This window comes from Protopterus annectens, chromosome 4.part1, assembly GCF_019279795.1.
Source record: "Protopterus annectens isolate FY-2018-M chromosome 4.part1, PAN1.0, whole genome shotgun sequence".
Taxonomy (NCBI): Eukaryota; Metazoa; Chordata; order Ceratodontiformes; family Protopteridae; genus Protopterus; species Protopterus annectens.
Window position 1 is genome coordinate 128,249,301 of NC_056734.1, and position 18,479 is coordinate 128,267,779.

Consider the following 18,479-nt stretch of genomic DNA (forward strand, 5'->3'; position numbering starts at 1 on the left):
ACTGAATCACCAAGAGTCATATGTTACACAGTAATGTGGTTAGTCCTACCATGGAGTGCAGTCTGTGGTCCATGTTCTCCTATCATGAACATACTGTGCATCACAGTAGATGCCCAAAGCACTTGGTCTGTATAACTCTTCCCCTTATAGGGTACCATGCAGAACCTATGCTTCTGCCCACAACTCTATTCTTTGGTGAGTTTGAGATGAAAACACTCAGCATGTTTTTTAGAGGTGGGAGGATCTCCACAGAGATACAAGAAGAATATTAAGGAAGACCTTAACCATTATGCCAACTGGTATGATATGTATGATAAATATATACAGTCATATAAAAGCCAATATCAAATACCACAATTCTTTAACTATGCAGTGATCAACCACAGTATCCATCAAATGAAGCAATCACAGATGCAAAGAAACCAGCCTTGCACTTGGGATTATAACAAAAGTCAAACACACACAAATCCATAATAAAAACTGTTGTAACTGCAGGAACCTTGCAACCGTTAACATTACTAAACATATACATGTATAAAGATACATGCTTACAAGGAATTTCATCAGTCAGGTTATCGTCTGTCAGTTTGACTATGGATGTTTTTCTGATCAACTTGCAAGCAGGAATGGTTTTCACTGATATGGGCTGAATGCTATTTCTTGGTGGGTATGCAGCCATGGAGCTGGTATATATAAGTAAGGTGTGTGTGTGTGTGTGTGTGTGTGTGTGTGTGTGTGTGTGTGTGTGTGTGTGTGTGTGTGTGTGTGTGTGTGTGTCTCTGTGCAATTGTAGACAACACATATATTAATATTGGAATAATTAGGCAGCGTACCTGCTCACCCTAAAACGTCTTCCACCATGGCAGCGTACCTGCTCACCCTCCCAAAAAAATAGGCAGCTACCTGCTCACCTTTAAATCACACAACCATTGGCCAAATCAAGCCACATTCCTTAGAGGGGAACAGAAGAGGACAATCCTATCCCTCTTCTCCGCTCCAAACAACCAAATCTTCCTTCACATCAAAACGGGAGGGTGGGAGGAACACCAACTCACACCAAATGTAACTACTTCCTTTAGTTCCCAACACTAAGATCATCCTAAGTCCCAACCTTCCCTACCTCACTTCCTTAACTACTCCAATCCCCTTCCATTTCTTCATTACCCTGACACTAATTCTAATCACCCAATCACCTACTTCTAAGTCTTGCTCCCCCCCGCTGTCCTTTACTCGTGGGTCCAGGGCAACTTAGTTTGTCCCAAACTACATTTGTCCCAACCCCCTTTGAACAAACCACTCTAAACACATAAAGCCATTTGACGACCTTTACTGAATATTATCATAACATGAACTTTGAACACATAAAACAACATCAGTTGCCTTCATAATCCTCAGGGCAGCGTAACAATTTACCCCACTCGATCTCACCTCAGGGCAGCATACCTGCTCACCCTGAAACCTCTTCCACTGGGGCAGCGTACCTGCTCACCCCCCAAATAAAATAGGCAGCATACCTGCTCACCTTTAGACCACATAACCATTGGCCAAATCAAACCACATTCCTTAGAGGGGGAACAGAAGAAGACAATCCTGTCCCTCTTCTCCGCCACCAGCTTGATTACAGGCTGTTCCCCCTCCTAAACCTTAACCTGCAGCATATCCTGTAAAAACTGCCTCAGATGCAAATTAAAAAGATCCAAACCCAATTCATTAAGATGAACCCCATCTCTATGGTACCAACCCTCCTCTCCTTGCCCAAAGTTTCCATGCTGAATGATATGCATCCCAGGGGTTCTTAACTGCTTCGCCAATGTATGATTAATAAACCTCCTAGCCTTTTCAATTGCTTTATAACTGCACACATACATCCAACAAAAGTGAGGAATCAACTCCAACCACACAATTTCCATACCTGGATACCCAGCCTTTAGTCTCAACAAATCCTGCAAAATAAGCTCCGCTAAATGCTTCTTGGACAGAATACCCAAATCATTACCCCCCCCCCAAATGAATTATATTATTATTATATCAGGGCACCCAAACTTCAATTTAGCCTTCTCAAATTCAGACATTAACCTATCCCAACACATACCCCTAACCCCATGCCAAGAGACAGAGCATCCTAAATGAGATAAACCCAAATTTCTTCCATCCTCCCTGATTAAAGCATGCTTCTCTCCCCAGTGGATGTACGGATGGCCCAAAATGAGTATACATTTCCCGTATGCCTTCTTTGTAGAAGAAGCCCAAGAATGCCACACCAAATGCCTGATTATCCTGTCCCAAGAATCCAAACCTTCTCCAACAGTGTTTTGGGCACCTCAACCACCCACGGAGCCAACCCTCGAAACCTGTAAAACTGAAAGCAGTATCATTCTTAACCCCCGGCACATGCACTGCTGTAAAAGAAAAAAATTATTAAAAGGCTCTGCAATACCAATTTTCACAATACCATCAACAACAATTCTGCCCTAGCTGTCTTCTTTTGCAACACCTTCACCACAGCCATATTATCAGAATGGAAAACTACCCGCTTGTTCCTCAACTGCTCCTTCCACACCACCGAAGCTGCCCAAATCGGCATTAACTCTAGAAAAGCCACGTCACGCCTCCATTCTTTATTCCAATCCTGAGGCCATTCCGCTGCAAACCACCTCCCCCCAAAATAAGCCCCCATGCCAATACCCCCGCCACATCTGTAAACAACTGAAGTGCCTCCTGACCCACCCAATCTGATTGCCAAAGGAAATCCCATTAAATTGTTGCAGAAAAGTGTCCCACAACTTCAAATCTTCTCGCACCAGCTTGGTCACTTTCACCCAATGATGCTTGCTCCTACCCCCTTTCAACATATAAGCTAAAGCCCTGCAAAACGTCTGCCCTGGATACACCACTCAACAGGCAAAGTTCAGGAGCCCCAACAGTTCCATGACTGAACTGATCCGAATCTTATTCTTGGCCACCAAACCACGTATGGTTAAATGCAGCTTCTCTATCTTATCCTTAGATAAGCAAAACAATCCCTGTTCTGCATCTACTGTTAACCCCAGAAATTTCAAAGCTTTTGCCAGACCTTCCATCTTATGCCAATGGTATGCCCAATTCTTCACACATGCTTGTAAATTCCTGCAACATATATTGAGCCCCCACCCTCCTTTCTCCCACTAACAAAAAGTCATCCAAATAATGCACTGCCTTCTGCCTACCCACCCTCTGATTCCAGATTCAATGCAAAAGAGTACTAAATTTCTCAAAATAACTGCTCTATTGTCCTGTCCCAGAGCCTGAATGGCTAACCAGTTCTCCAGCCACAGCCCAAAGTCAGATCCTACCTCCAAGACAGCTGAACTGTCCCTATAGCCCAGGTCCACTCCCGCCATCTGTACACCCGCATACCCAACTGCCTGTCCCAACACCTTTTGCACCCTCCCTTCCCCTTGTTCTCCCCTTTCCAGGTCCCCATCCAACAATATTCCACCCTCATCCCCCTCGTCATCCTCACCAGCTAGTTCCCCATCCATTGGTAAATTAATATCATTACCTGTACCTTCGCCTCACGACCTACTATATATGTATATTTATTTTTTTAGAAATATCCCCCCACCTCCCCAGTTAAAAGAGAGGGTAATCCTCAATTAAAGTTGGTCGTTCCCCCCTTTGCCACACTCTGTATATCCACAGTGCCATTAGTATTAACCTCCCTCTCCCTTTCCCTAACTGTAACTTAATGTAAGAGATGTTTTTTTTTTTATATATTTATATATATTATTATTGGTGTTGTATTTCGGCTTTTCCCGGTTAGGGGTCGCCACAGCGGAACTCCGATCCACTAATGATTGGCAGTAGATTTTCACGAATGCCGAGGTGCCAGCTCGACAATCAACCTTCAACGAAGGCACACCCATTTATGCATGTATTTCGAACGCTCACCCAATAGCGGGTAGGACATGCAGACTCCACACAGAAGGCACTCCCTGCACACCAGCCGAGAATTATTATTACTTATTAATTTATATATATATATATATATATATATATATATATATATATATATATTTATTTATTTTTTTTTTTTTTATTTCGTCAAGCCCAATTACACTATGCAGCCTACTCCCAAACTCTCAAGTGGGTTTGTGCTCTGAGAGCCCGCAGTGTCCACTTTTTTTGTTTTTTTTTTTTTGTTTTTTTTCCTCCCCAAGAGCTGGCCTGCCACCACTAGTGCATATGCATGCAACCAGGCCAGCCACAAACCCCAAACCATGGTAACTGGCCTCAGAAGATCCCAGGAAGCAATGGAAACCGCCGCACGAACCCACCATGGAGAAAATCACCATTTCTCACCGCTACCACCACCAAGGACAGCAGGAGATGCTTTCCAGGCAGGGAGACCATCACAGATGTCTTCCCTTCAACCATGAGGCATCCTACGGCCTCGGAAAAGCCAGGAAGCAATGGAAACCACCACACGAACCCAACAGGGAGAAAAATCACCATTTCTCACCACTACCACCACTGAGGACAGAAGAAGACGCCTTCCAGGCAGGGAGACCATCACAGATGCTTTCCCTTTAACCACGAGGCATCCTATGGCCTCAGAAGAGCCAGAGAGCAATGGAAACTGCCACACAAACCCACCAGGGAGAAATTCACCATTTCTCACCGCTACCACCACCTATGACAGCAGCAGAACCGATAACTACAGGGAAGGCCTACCGGGCAGGGAAACCATCACAGAAGCCTTACCCTCCAACCATGAGGCATACTACAGCAGGCCAATGACCCTGGGCCTAGGCCCCCTTAGGACCACATGGACAGGACTGCCGAACGAACCCACCAGGGAGAAATTCACTATCCCTCTCCACTACCACCAATGAGAAACTGGGAAAATCTCTTTCAGGCAGGGAAGCCACCACAGAATAACGTACCCACCGACTGCGAAGCCTACCACCAGCAGGGCACCAACCCCAGACCAAGGAAGGACTGCGTGGAACAGACTGCCATCTGCCACCCACCAGGGAGAATGAAATCCCCAGGGAGAATTCAACAATCCTCACCACCACCACCACCGAACTACAGGTAAGCCTAGTGACTTAGCTAGCAGCTGCAGCTTTCTGGACAGACCCCCGCCCCTGCCCATCACCTTCCTAACCTTCCGATGCTTAGACAATTAGACCACCACTATCAGCCCTACGAGATCCCCACCACCCAGACACATACACCCGCACCCCTCAGGCCAGGGATAGAGAGAGAGAGAAAGAAACAACAAAAAAAAAATATATATATATATATATATATATATATATATATATATATATATATAAAACCTACCAATCCGCCAACGCTCATCCATCACATCCAAAAACCTACCTCAATCCTCCAAATACCTACAGGTCATCTGGACGTGAGCTAGCTGTGCTATCATACACCAACTCATGCCAAATGTATCTACTTCCTTTAGCTCCCAACACTTAGATCATCCTAAGTCCCACCCTTCCCTACCTCACTGCCTTAACTACTACAATTCTTTCCACTCTTTCATTACAATTACAATAATCCCAATCACCCAATCACCTACTCCCAAGTCTTGCCCCCCCCCCCCCCGTCCTTTACTCGTGGGTCCAGGACAACTTAGTTTGTTCCAAACTACATTTGTGCATATTACTGGTCAATAATAAAGTCATTGATAATATTGTATTTCCAGGAGTCTGAGGTCAGTGAGGACAAAGGGAGCAAAAATTATTAAAATATTAAAATAGGATTAAAGTATCTGTGAATAAAGGCTTGTTTCTGGGTGAAAAAATCCATCTAACCAAGATAACAAAACATTATTTTTAGTTTTTGTTTACTGAAATATTTCCTTTTGTGATTCCTGCAAAACCCGTAGTGAAGGATAATCAAGATCATTTAATTCCTAACCCATGTCAAGGCAGGGTATAATCTCATTCTGAACTACGTACACCACTGAATCTCTGACTGTGAGCCTTCATGATATGCAGATAATACATCAAGCCTCCCAAGTTATGACAAAATTGTCCTGTGTCTATTGCAAAGATACATTTCTTACTATATATCAAAATTAGTGTAGCAATACCATTTCTTATATTTTTTCAGCATACAGAAGCAGATACCTAATCTCATTGATCACAAATGAAATAAGTTTCTAACATGGCACTTTAATCTTTTATTGCTGATCTACAGTCGAACACAAAAAGTAGTTTAAGTGTGCATTTGTATTTAGTATAATTTTTTTCCATAGAAGTAATAAAAATGCTTAACATTTTAAACCCAATTTGTTTGCATGTACCTTGAAATGTGATGGGGCCTCCCCATCAAGGGTAGCCTCACGATCTCAGAAACGGCTTCCTTACAAAATCTCAAGGAGAAATTTCTTGAGTGTCAGTAGCTTGCATTAAAAAAAGTTGAACGGCATAAGACCAAATGCTTTTCTCTGTAGGGAATCATTGCCAGTTTGATTTCTAAGTGTGTTCCTGCAATGATCCACTTTTTAGGGGAATTTCTCCCTTCTTTGAGTTGGTGCAGCCTTGGAGATGGCATATATAAGCTCGGGGGTATGGAGTGGTTTGCTCCACACATCGGGGAGTTTAGAGAGGCTTGCCACCCCTTCATACGTTTTTTGCACTTTTGGTTTTTGGGCTTTTTTTTTTTTTGTTCTGTTGAAGTGTTGACTTTCAGGAAGTCAGTTTCATAGTGGAACCCAGTTTCATAGTGGAACCCTGAGAAGCACTGTCTTATAAAACAGATGAAAAAGGGTTGACATAAATGAAACTTGTAAGTGTGCATATGTACTGGAGGGATCCCTCATTTCCTCCTTTTTAAGAAGAGTAGTTCTATAGATCCCATGGGCATCGGTGTCATTTAGAACTGAATGACTTAAAAAACAGAACGGAATGCACCATTTTAGCTATTAAATAACCATTGCCTTGTACCTTGCTATAATATAGGCTAACATGGTACTAAAACTCATTGAGAAGGGAAGCTGGGAAAAGGAAGTACCTCTGAAATTAGATCAGCAGACAAGCACACAGTGAACAGATTTGGTGTTCTTGCTCAAACAAAATGTGCTAGGCTGCCATAACGCATGAAATCAAAACAAATTCATAAAGCTCTAAGGTGGTCTGTCAAGACATCTGGACTGTTCTGCCTGAAGCTTGACAAATAACAGCAGTGAATGCAGATTTAGATAATTTTTTGGCAAGGCAAAAGTACTGAATTAACAAAGCAGAACACAATTCAGTACAATGTAAAAAGCATATAATTATTCTGACTAGTCAGGAATGACGTGCTTCTAGTGTACATTAACAGGCCACAGTTTGATTATCGAGAGCTGTAGAAGGTCAGTAATAAAAACAGAGAAATATGAGTCTTTTACTTGCAAAATGACATTAAGAAAGTAAAAAAAAAAAGACAAAGAAGACCAATATAAATTATTTAAGCAAGAGCAGTCTTGGAAGAATATTAACAAAACATTCATACTTCAAAGCTATAAAACATTACACATTTAAACTCCCAAAATGAAAACAACTGCTTCATGTTCATGCAAATTAAACTGAAATAATTTAGACAGGTTTCACCTTTAGCAAAATAATATGGCTGAAAATGGCCCACAGACAAGTGCTGAGAATAAAAGACATGAGGTATGCATTTTGCTCTTCACGGGGACTATCATTTCTTTTCTGTATCTAAATAAAAGGAATGGAGACCTAAAGGTTTATTAAAGTTGGGCCTTCTCAGAACTCCTCAGCCAAATGCTTTCACAAAAAGCTGTAATATCTCATTCCAGAAACATATTGAGTTATTACATAATTTCCTGGCTTATATTTCAATGTCTCTGCTTCTCATTCTACAAGATTATTAGCATTTCCATCCTGGATCAAATGGCAGCTCGACTGACACAAAATAGAACCATGGAAGTAGGAACATGTAAAAAAAAAATATATATATATATATATATATATATATATATATATATATATATATGTTACCGCGGTGGTGGTGCTGCGGTAGCGTTGTCGCCTCACAGTTAGATGTTGCCCGTTCGATTCTCAGTTAGAGCGTCTTCTGTGTGACAACATGCGTGAATGGGCATTCCTTCGTTGAAGGTTGTGCGTTAATCCCGGCAAGCCAGCACGTAAAACTCTACTGCCAATCATTAGCAGACCGGAGTTCCGCTGTGGCAACCCCTAACCAGGAAAAAGCCGAAAGGCACAAACAAATATATATATATGGGTCTACTTCATTTTTTCGAAAGACCATTTGACCTAAACCCATTTGATCGAAATTTCATTTGATTGAAAACCAGTATTCAAGGCAAATAACAGGGATTTGTCCCCCTCCCCAATGTCGTGTGAACCTGGAGTTGATATATATAGATAGGGGGGGTGTGGGGGCAAAGCCCCCCACCTACTGTCGTTTAAAATCTGTACTTTTTGTGTTATTTTCTTCTTTAAAGGAAACTAGGCAGTGGGTTGCACCCCCACACCCCCTTAACTAAATATACCAACTCCAGGGTAGACCTATATGAGAGAGAGAGAGAGAGAGAGAGAGAGAGACACACACATATACATATACACACACACACACACACACACACACACACAGCAAGTTGTTGGTATTTTAACATTTAACAGTTTTGGGGGGGGTTGTTAATAATGTAACTTCCAATGAGAGTAAAGCAGTATCTACATTAGAAAAATAATAAACAAACATCATTTAGTAAAACATGCCTGGAGATTCAAAAAGTACTCCATCACTGATGTTAAGAAGTCTAGCCAAAAAAGGCTGTTTTACATGATGCAGAAAAATGTGACTCGGAGACATATTAACAGCAGTGAGTAAAGATCTCATTATAAACTAATTTGCATGATTCTGAATCACCTTTAACTATAATGAGAGCAAATCACACACACACACACACACACACACACACACACACACACACACACACACACACACACACACACACACACACACACGTGTGCATACAAACTCATGCGCACCAACATACTTCTTACTTGCATGTGTCCCTTCTTATTTTTTGTCCCAGTCCATGTAAATCTTAGAGCCTTACAATCAATCAGTAACACCAGACATTAGAGTTTCAGTCTCCTCTGTGTATGTAAAGTACATTGCATTGCTAAACCTGTTCTTCTATTGACTCCCAAGTTATATTTAAAACTTCTCCCCGTGGTGTTCTTAGTGTTCCCCTTAGCTTTGCCTTGAAGCCTCCCAGTATACAAATGCACACCAAGCCCTCTTAACTGTCTGCCCCTGACTTTACATGACACTCTTACTATTGCCTCTTATAGATACCTTGTCCCTTTCAACAGCCACTGCATTTCAAAACTTTGGAAGCTTAAGTGGAGGATTTTCTAACCAGATCTACCATAACATTTAAAAGCACAACACCCATAATTTCTTCTTTTTAAATTTAACAATTTAGAACTAAATCTATGTAAAGAATTATGTTGTGTGCCAGGCCAAAGTGTCAGTCATTTGTAAAAATGCCAGTCTTGGTTGTGATTTATTTATTTTCTGGTTAAACATCAAGACTATGGTATTTCATGGAATGTCTTTTTCTGCAATATACAGTAATCTTGGAGCTAGCATAGTTAAATAACAGGACTGTGAGTGGCATGACCCCCCCCCCACACACACACACACCATCACCATCACCATTTTGGAGAGTGTAGGACTTATATGCTCAAACACTTTAACAGTGAAACAATGACTTTTGATAGTCACTGAGTCACTGTACCTTTGATACAAGAGATCACACTTCTAAATGTCAATCACTAACGTTTCAAACATTAGTCATGGAGCGGAATTTGCCACTGTCTTGTTGGACCAGATTTAAATAGATCAGACCCGCGGTGGTGGTGCTGCAGTAGTGATGTCACCTCACAGTAAGACGCTGTCCGGTTCGATTCTCAGCTAGAGCGTCTTCTGCGTGGAGACATGCGTGAATGGGTGTACCTTCGTTGAAGGTTGTGCATCAGGGCTGGTAACTCGGCACATAAAAATCAACTACCAATCATTAGCGGACCGGAGTTCCGCTGTGGCGACCTCTAACCGGGAAAAGCCGAAAGACACAACAATATGATATGAATTGGACATTATCTTTCATCACCAAGTAAGAGAAAGAACTTGCAAAAATATGTCTGTGAAAGCTCCAGTGTTAGGTAAACAAGTCAACACCCAATATTTCCCTGTCCCTACTAAAACTGTCTTTATTTATTTATTTATTTATTTTAACTGTTCGATTACCTGACAGATGAACTGGTTACTAAGCACTTTCAATCACAGCCTGGGCTTACTAAGAGGCACAAATAGAAGAATATAATAATAGAATTACAAAACAGCCAACAATATAGTGACATAGTACAGTACCATCAAAAATGTACACTCAAACACATCATGCTACTGAACCATGAACTAGTATTTTGGTAAAAGTAACTAACCTTCTTAGCTGTAACAAATTTAGTCCTCATGTCACAAAGGCTGGATTTTACCTTGAATGTTGCTGTATAACAGGCCTATGTGAAAGAAAAGAGAACTACTGCAGCACTGTGGCAAACCTCTGTCTCACATTCCAGTAGCCAAATAACTTGCACCTTATCAGAGATGTACTGTTTACAAAAGCACATGGTTCTATAGCAGCTTCTTCTTCTTTTGGCTTTTTCCACTTAGGGGTCGCCACAGCAGATCATCTGTCTGCTCATGATTGGCAGTGGAGTTTTATGGTGTTGAGTTGCCAGCCTAGCGCCTAACCTTCCACAGAAGGCATACACACGCACACACACACACACCTAGGGCCAATTTAGAGTGTCCAATCCACCTACTGCATGTCTTTGGGATGTGGGAGGAAAGCAGAGCACCCGGGAGTAAACCCACATGACCACAGGGAGGACATACAGACTCTGCACAGAATGCACCCCAGCCGAGAATCAAACTGGAGAGCCTCTTGCTGTGAGGCGACAACGCTAACTGCTGCACCACCATGGCTGCCTGGTTCTATAGCAGCTATAATGCTATATTATTGAGATTAATAACAGATTTCAAGACTATGATGAGCTGCATGATTATTATAAGAGTCAGAATGATCTGTGGTTCAAGAAATGCTGAAAACAATGGGTACACTGTTAGGAGAAACATACCTGAACTTGTCAAAAGATGTGGACATTTGCAGAATAAGTGGATTAGTAGTATACAATAAAATAATAAAATGGCAAAGAGAAGTATAGGTTCATAGGTTCATAGGCGTGTACTAGGCTGATGGCCATGGAGCCTTTACAAGCCTAGACCATAGGATTACCCTGGCATTGTGCCACCCGATCTTAATTCCCAGTTCATCTGTCGAGTACACCCACTGGAGTGATCCCCGGGGTGAATTTTCTATTTTCCATCCACTCATCAAGATTTCTCTTGAAGAGGGCCAGTGAGGTGCTCTCATAAAATGCAAATTAAATAAGACAAAAAATAAATGAAAAGAAAATGTATATACCTTGGGGTTCAATAAATTCTTTTTAGGCTTAGCGCAAAGCCTACATAGAGTTTACATCTTTCCATGATGAGCAGCAGAACTAATCACACATGCATGCTGCACACCATGTTTAAACGTAAACAACAGAGGTTTTGTGGCCAACAACAATATTGCTGGCCAGGAAACCATGTAAAGCAACATAAACACCTGCAGACATGTACACCTGTTTACCTACAGGCAAACTTGGTCTGCAGGATTGCATGAAAAGCCACAATGACTACCGGGGTCATTAGGTCATTATTAAAGCAATGTATACAGCCCCAACACATTACATGTAAGTGTATATAGTGCAGAGTAGTGTGGGAACCTGTTTCAAGTATACTGAATAAAAGTTTTGCAAAAGATCAGCGTGGGTACATAAACTACATTATAAATAAACATGGGAAGTGTGTGTATTGAAAAGGGACAGACAGATACATTGTAGGAAAGAAAACATGAGAAGACGACAGGTGAAACATGATAATATACAGTAGATGAGGGCATGTCAATGAAGACAGTTGTAGCATGAACACTAATCACATACTGACATGATACAATAAGTACTGCACAGGTATTGTATATTATGTGACTGTCACACAAGGTGACATATCAGTGGAGAGGATTCTTTGTGATATAAGCATCCTGACATGAACAATGAAGAGGACATATATCAGGCACAATATATACAATAGGGGCTAGGTGCATATTGTGAAGCTGTGCAAAATGAGTTGCCTGAATATGAATGTAATGTCAGCACAGGTCTCAGCCAAGCAGGAAATATAGTAATAAGTCCATGGACAACAGTAGACAGAAGCATGCACAATCATGGACAATATCAGCATAATACCACCATTAGTCCCATGTCTTTAACATAACATATGTGATTTGAGTGATCATAGATGGTTCTGCAAGAACACACTTGTACAACTGCTATGATTTGTCAACAATCAAACAGGGAAATCAAGCACACTTTCCTCAAACTGTAATATCTGCTGGAGGTGTTAAGAAAGGCACTGTTACATCTGTATTTGAAATTATGAGCAATCCTGGCTAGTTGACAGATATGCATCCCATATATGCAGCAGAATCCACACTGTAATGAATAACCCATGCCACCAATGTTGTCAATCAGCTATGTATTTACTGTGTGCATCACATGAACATGTATCACACATGCATCTTGTATAATACCTTGATGGGGGTTCTGCACCATCAACCACTAATGTTTATGCAACAAAAGGAATACTTAGGTATGGCCAATCAGATGTGTTGAAGCTCACTGTGCCAAATGTGGTACACTTGAGTAACTCATCCCTGGAAGATGTGTTGGTAGTTACATGAAAAAGGGTGCATTGTACTCAGTTACTGGTCTGCTGAAGGCTAAGAATGATGGAACTATAATGCCCTTTGATGAGGATGTCCCACACATACTCAGGAGTTCTGTTACATACAAAATAGTAGTCACCACTGTAAGCACATGCTGGTGGATGTTCTGCATACTATCTACTTGAGTACACAGGTCACATACCACTTTGTTTGCTCATAGGAGTGTGCTGTCTATATTATAATTAGATTGTGCATTTGCTTTTATAATGTAACTAATTATCCCATGATTTTGGTTATTTTATTGTGCCCCCATGGCTGTGGTAGCAATCCTTTGTGTGTGTTGATACTGTTTTATTTATACCATTAATACACTTGGATTCAATGATTGCCCACAATCTGCATCCTCCACAAATCTGGTTGGAAATGGATGTGTAAGTCTGTCTTGATGTTTGAGAATTAACTAATGAACAAGAAAAGGGCTAGCACAGAGCCATGAGGTACTGACCTCATCACTGGACTTTAGATATAGGTCACTTCACACACTTCAACATATTTTTCTGTCATTGATGCAATCCAATAGTCCACCCACTTGGTGATGTAGGTGTTTCTGGCCAATTGTGACAGTTTCTCAGTAATATCTGAGTGTGTATTTGTCAAATGTCTTGGCCAGGTCAGGTTATGCAGGATGCTAGTGTTGTCATCATGTATGCCCTTGTTGACCTTCATGAGGACATTAAGCAGATGTAAAAGACATGATGTAACCTGAGCAAATCACACATGTGTTTGATACACAGTTGGAATATTACCTGTGTCCTTTTAGAGAAGGTCCATGATGACTGGTTGGTGTACCTCACAGATGAGGAGAATTGGGATGGGTCTATACATCAGGTGATGACCCCCCCAAGTCAGAAGGATGCATGTTGATGTATATCCTTCTACAGAAACATAGGCTGTCTGGAAGCTGTGTTGAAGAATGGATCCAAGTGTGTCTGGTAGGTCCTTGTTTTGAGTTATGCTATAGGCAATCTGTGTCAAGGCCCACTCATTCTGTGTTACTAGCCATAGAGAGCACACTGCATGTATACTTTGGCTGATGGCCAGTGGCGACAGGGGGATGATGTTTGACACAAATTGTCAGCTAGAGGATTGTCTATTTCCTCTTTTGGGTATGTCTTGGTGGCATCCACACAAAGATCTGTGCTTAGCTGGGTACTGCCCTTAACATTTTACATTTATTAGAATACATAATTTATGAAAAGACCTCAAATACAACCTGGGTCATTCTTCACATTCCACACACTGGTACTATGCACACAGTCATACAACTGTACCAGTGTCACATACTTACATCAACTGCACAGCATATGCCTATATGTGTTTCACGGGCAAGCTGTGTCTGAGCAGCCTGATGCCATATCAGGACACATTAGAGATCAGTTGTTTGTGGCTCATGCCATACATTTCCTGACACAAATGGCAATAGTCACACAATGGTGCTGCTGATCACCTCAATAATCCTTGGGTGCAACAACACAACTGCACATACAAGGAATTCCACAGGGTTGCAATTGTAACAAAACATGTCATACATTGGTTGTGTATATAATAGCATGACAACATGTGCAAGAGATAAGACATATATGATCATTTAATAAATATGAATTTATATTGATGTCTGTCACAAAACATTTAATCATAGTATGTAGACACATGCATACCTGTGCCATACCACATGTGTCATTGTGGTGGCTGAATGTGAACTGTGTAGAAGGTTGGTCTGCTCCACTACAACACATGTCCTAATATGCCAACAATATACATAAAAGTGTATCATACCATGTCAACAGTTCAGAGGAAGCATATTACTATAGCTGCTATAGAAGGAGCATGTAATGCAATGGCATCAATGGCCATCAATACATTACCTCACATCACATATTGTAATATCCTTTTATAGCCATACTGTACATCTACACATCAATAAAGTGCATGTCAATGATAGCAACATTGACATGTCAACTGTTTGTAGGGCCATAGGAGATTATTAGGCCAATGGCCAACATCACATGAAATCCTAGCCATTATTATACCATGTATAAACAAATCCCTATGCCTATAGTATGGAAGAAAGTAAGACTATTGTGCATGTGTGTATATATCTGTTTGATTGCATTACATTCTGCCACTGTCCATATGGGACATGTGCACCACAACATGATAGAATTAGCAATCACACATGCAGTGGTCTGGAGATGGCTTGCATATGCTAATCTAAAGACTGTGCTTCATGATGTGTGAATGCATATTTGACATGAAGACATCCTCCACTCTTCTGCAGGAAGGATGTCATGTAGCCAGAGTAAAAAGGAGGATGGTGGCTGCAAGGAGCTACATGAAAGGTTCTGTAAGTGGTAATGAAATGAAGAGTGATTCCAATGATCATAGAATGACCACAATGTACCACCAACCACACACACAAAGCAGTAGACTGGGTCTGATTTGAACATTATAGCTGTGTAGGTATGGAAGATAAATGCCATGCAATGTCACAATAGCAACACCACATATGTCTGACTGTAATACTGTCACGTTGCACTTTATGGACTATGATAGCATCATTATGTGCTGATGAGAGCATAGTGTGAGGAGTATAAGACATTGATGTGGAGTCACATTCCTGTGTGAAATTGTCTTAAAACTGATAGTTGTATGTATAAACATGCACGTTGCCTGCTGTCAGATTAGAATGCCTATATTTGCACAGGTTTGTCTTGAATACTGTCAGAATACAAGTTATACAGGATGACATCACCATTATATGCTACAATGAGATGTTCAGAGTAGGGTTTGTCATAGCTGTGTATGTACTCACATATCATTCTAAAATTGTCATCATCGTGATTGTTGAAAGCAGACACAGTTGACTGCAGAGAGAATAGAACCCCTCGCAGCTAATTACAAAACACAGTACTTAACGCAAGCACAACAGCACAAGTTTAGTTTTCAGATTGTCAATGAAAGCTTTACAACTAATGGCATCAAAAGTGTCTGGTGAGTAGAAGATAGCAATAGCAGTGTTCCACATGCAGATATAAAATGGTCTTTCAAATGTCAACCAAGTGAACACACGCACACACCAGTTGACCACAGTGAAATTAGAACCCCTACAATAACTAGAAAACCCAATATTTAATGCAAGAGCCACAGCACAAGTCTGACTTTTATCCTGCAGGCAATTTATAGTGGATGACATCATCACTGGATGTTTGAGAGAAGATGTTGTGAGGCCTAAATTAAATGGATGTGTAATCATGTGCAACTGTCAAAATACTTGTACTCCATGGGATTGTAGTGATAACTGTAGGATACACAGTCATGCACTTTTGAGTTGACACATATACACACACAAGTTGACCACAGTGAGATCACAACTTCTACCTAATTATATACACTAGCTACATAAGTCAGTACTTAACACAAGTGCCATGGCACAAGTCTGACTTTTGCAATGCTGCAGGACAATGTATAGTGGATGACATCATCATTAGATATGTTAGAGAAGACATTGTGAGGCCTGAATTAAATGAATGTATAAGCATGTACAACAGTCAAAATACATGTACTCCATGGGTTTGTAGTGATGACTGTAGGGATACGCAATTACACTCATCTTACTAGACACACAGAAACACACAAGATGAACGTAGTAAGATTAGAACCCCTACCTAACTAGGTACACCAGCTACAGAACTCAGTACTTAATGGAAGTGCCCCACACATGTCTGACTTTCATAATGCTGCAGGACAATTTATATTGGATGACATTATTAGTGAATGTTTGAGAGAAGATGTTGGGAGGCCTGTATGAAATGGAAGGCCAGCCATTTATGACTGTCAAGATATTAAAGTTCTGCATGTTGGCAGATTTATGAGTGTGCAAAGTGTAGTATTTGGCGTTGAGTTTCCAATTTGCATGTATACTTTAAGAGACAGCTTAACAGACTATATGCAAACAGATGTTGATATATTTGGGAACAAGTACTTAGAGACCAAGTTTCAAGTGCATGAATGGAGTTAATACATGACTAAAGTCTAAATTTGTGATCTGTTCTTAAAAGGTGCCTTCTCTCTGGCTGTATTTTAATATGTACTTTAATGGGATGAAAACTAAGTAGGCAGTAAACATAAATAATACTTGCTAATCTGCACTTTCCATAGCGTACTGTTGAGCAGCGAGTTTGCAAGACTGATGGCAAAGTGTTTGCACATGCAAGATACACATTTAAGTTCGCCTACTTGAATTTGAGAAGTACTTATCCATACAGGCTATGGTAGACATATCTAACAGATGCTTTAGTGTTCATAAATAGTTCATATCAGAAATGTTGTGTCAAAAATTGTCTAACCTTAAAAAAAGGATTTATACTGCTTTCCCCATTTGCACATAGTTAAGCAACAAGCAAATGTGGGCCACTGCTTCATTGATAAAATTATGAGAGTTGTATTAGTTTGCCCACCTCTGCACAAGCATGTTAAGTGGAGAGGCATGGCATTTAGCACTTTGGGTAGTACTGAGTGTAAAAAACAAACTGCTGCATAACTGATTCTGTGGCACCAGGAGAAAGTGCACTGAGATATTTATTTTGAGCCCACATAATACAGAGTATGAATCCAGCTGTATCTAATAATTTTAAATATCTATTCATAATGTAATTAAATAATTCTTTAATCTACTTTAATTGTGTGTTTCCTTAGAACAACTGGTTTTAGCAGCATTGCACGGAGTTAACCATGAAACAGGACAGAAAGAGCCATTCACCATCATTTGCATTGGTGCACGATGTGAAAGTCTGCGCAAACACAGAGGACAAAAGTTGAAAGACTTCGTTATGGGCCATTTCTGACATGTGTGTGGTAGGTGATTCTATTTTTGACCATATTAAATATGTTAAAATGGGATAGATAGGAAAGTAGTGAAATGGGGGGGCAAGCAGGGAGAAGAACAAAGGGAAAGCAATATAGGAATATGCAGATGGGAGATAGGAAAGAACTATAGCTATTCACTTCTTCAACAGTGTAAAATGAAAACATGTATAGACTATTGGCTGAATTTGGACTGTTGCCTCAGCAAAGAAGGGTGACAACAAAGCAATCATGTTGTATAGCTAATTGAACCGAATCAAGTGTGTTAAGAAGATTCATGTGCAAAGTTGAGACCTATATATGGGATGATATTTTATTTGTTGGGACAGGTGCCCGTTTATGACTTTTTATTTCAGTAAGAGAGGAATGTTGGGTAAGGGACATAGGTATTTCTGGGTCAGGTAAGTAGATTCAGACAAACAGGAAAAACAAGACAAGACACAGGGATGATGAGAGACACAACTGGTTGGGGGATACCATGATTGGAGGTAGGGAGGGAACATCAGATGCCCATGCCCATCAAACATGGGGACAGTGAGAATATAGACCTCACCTGCAGAACTGCCATCACTGTCACTGGCTGTTGGAGTGCTTGATATCTTTGTTTGTGCACCATAATAGAGAGCATCCTCTCCATCCGGTGAAGTCATGCATCAATGGTGCTCTTTTCAACCTCATGCATCAAACCTGG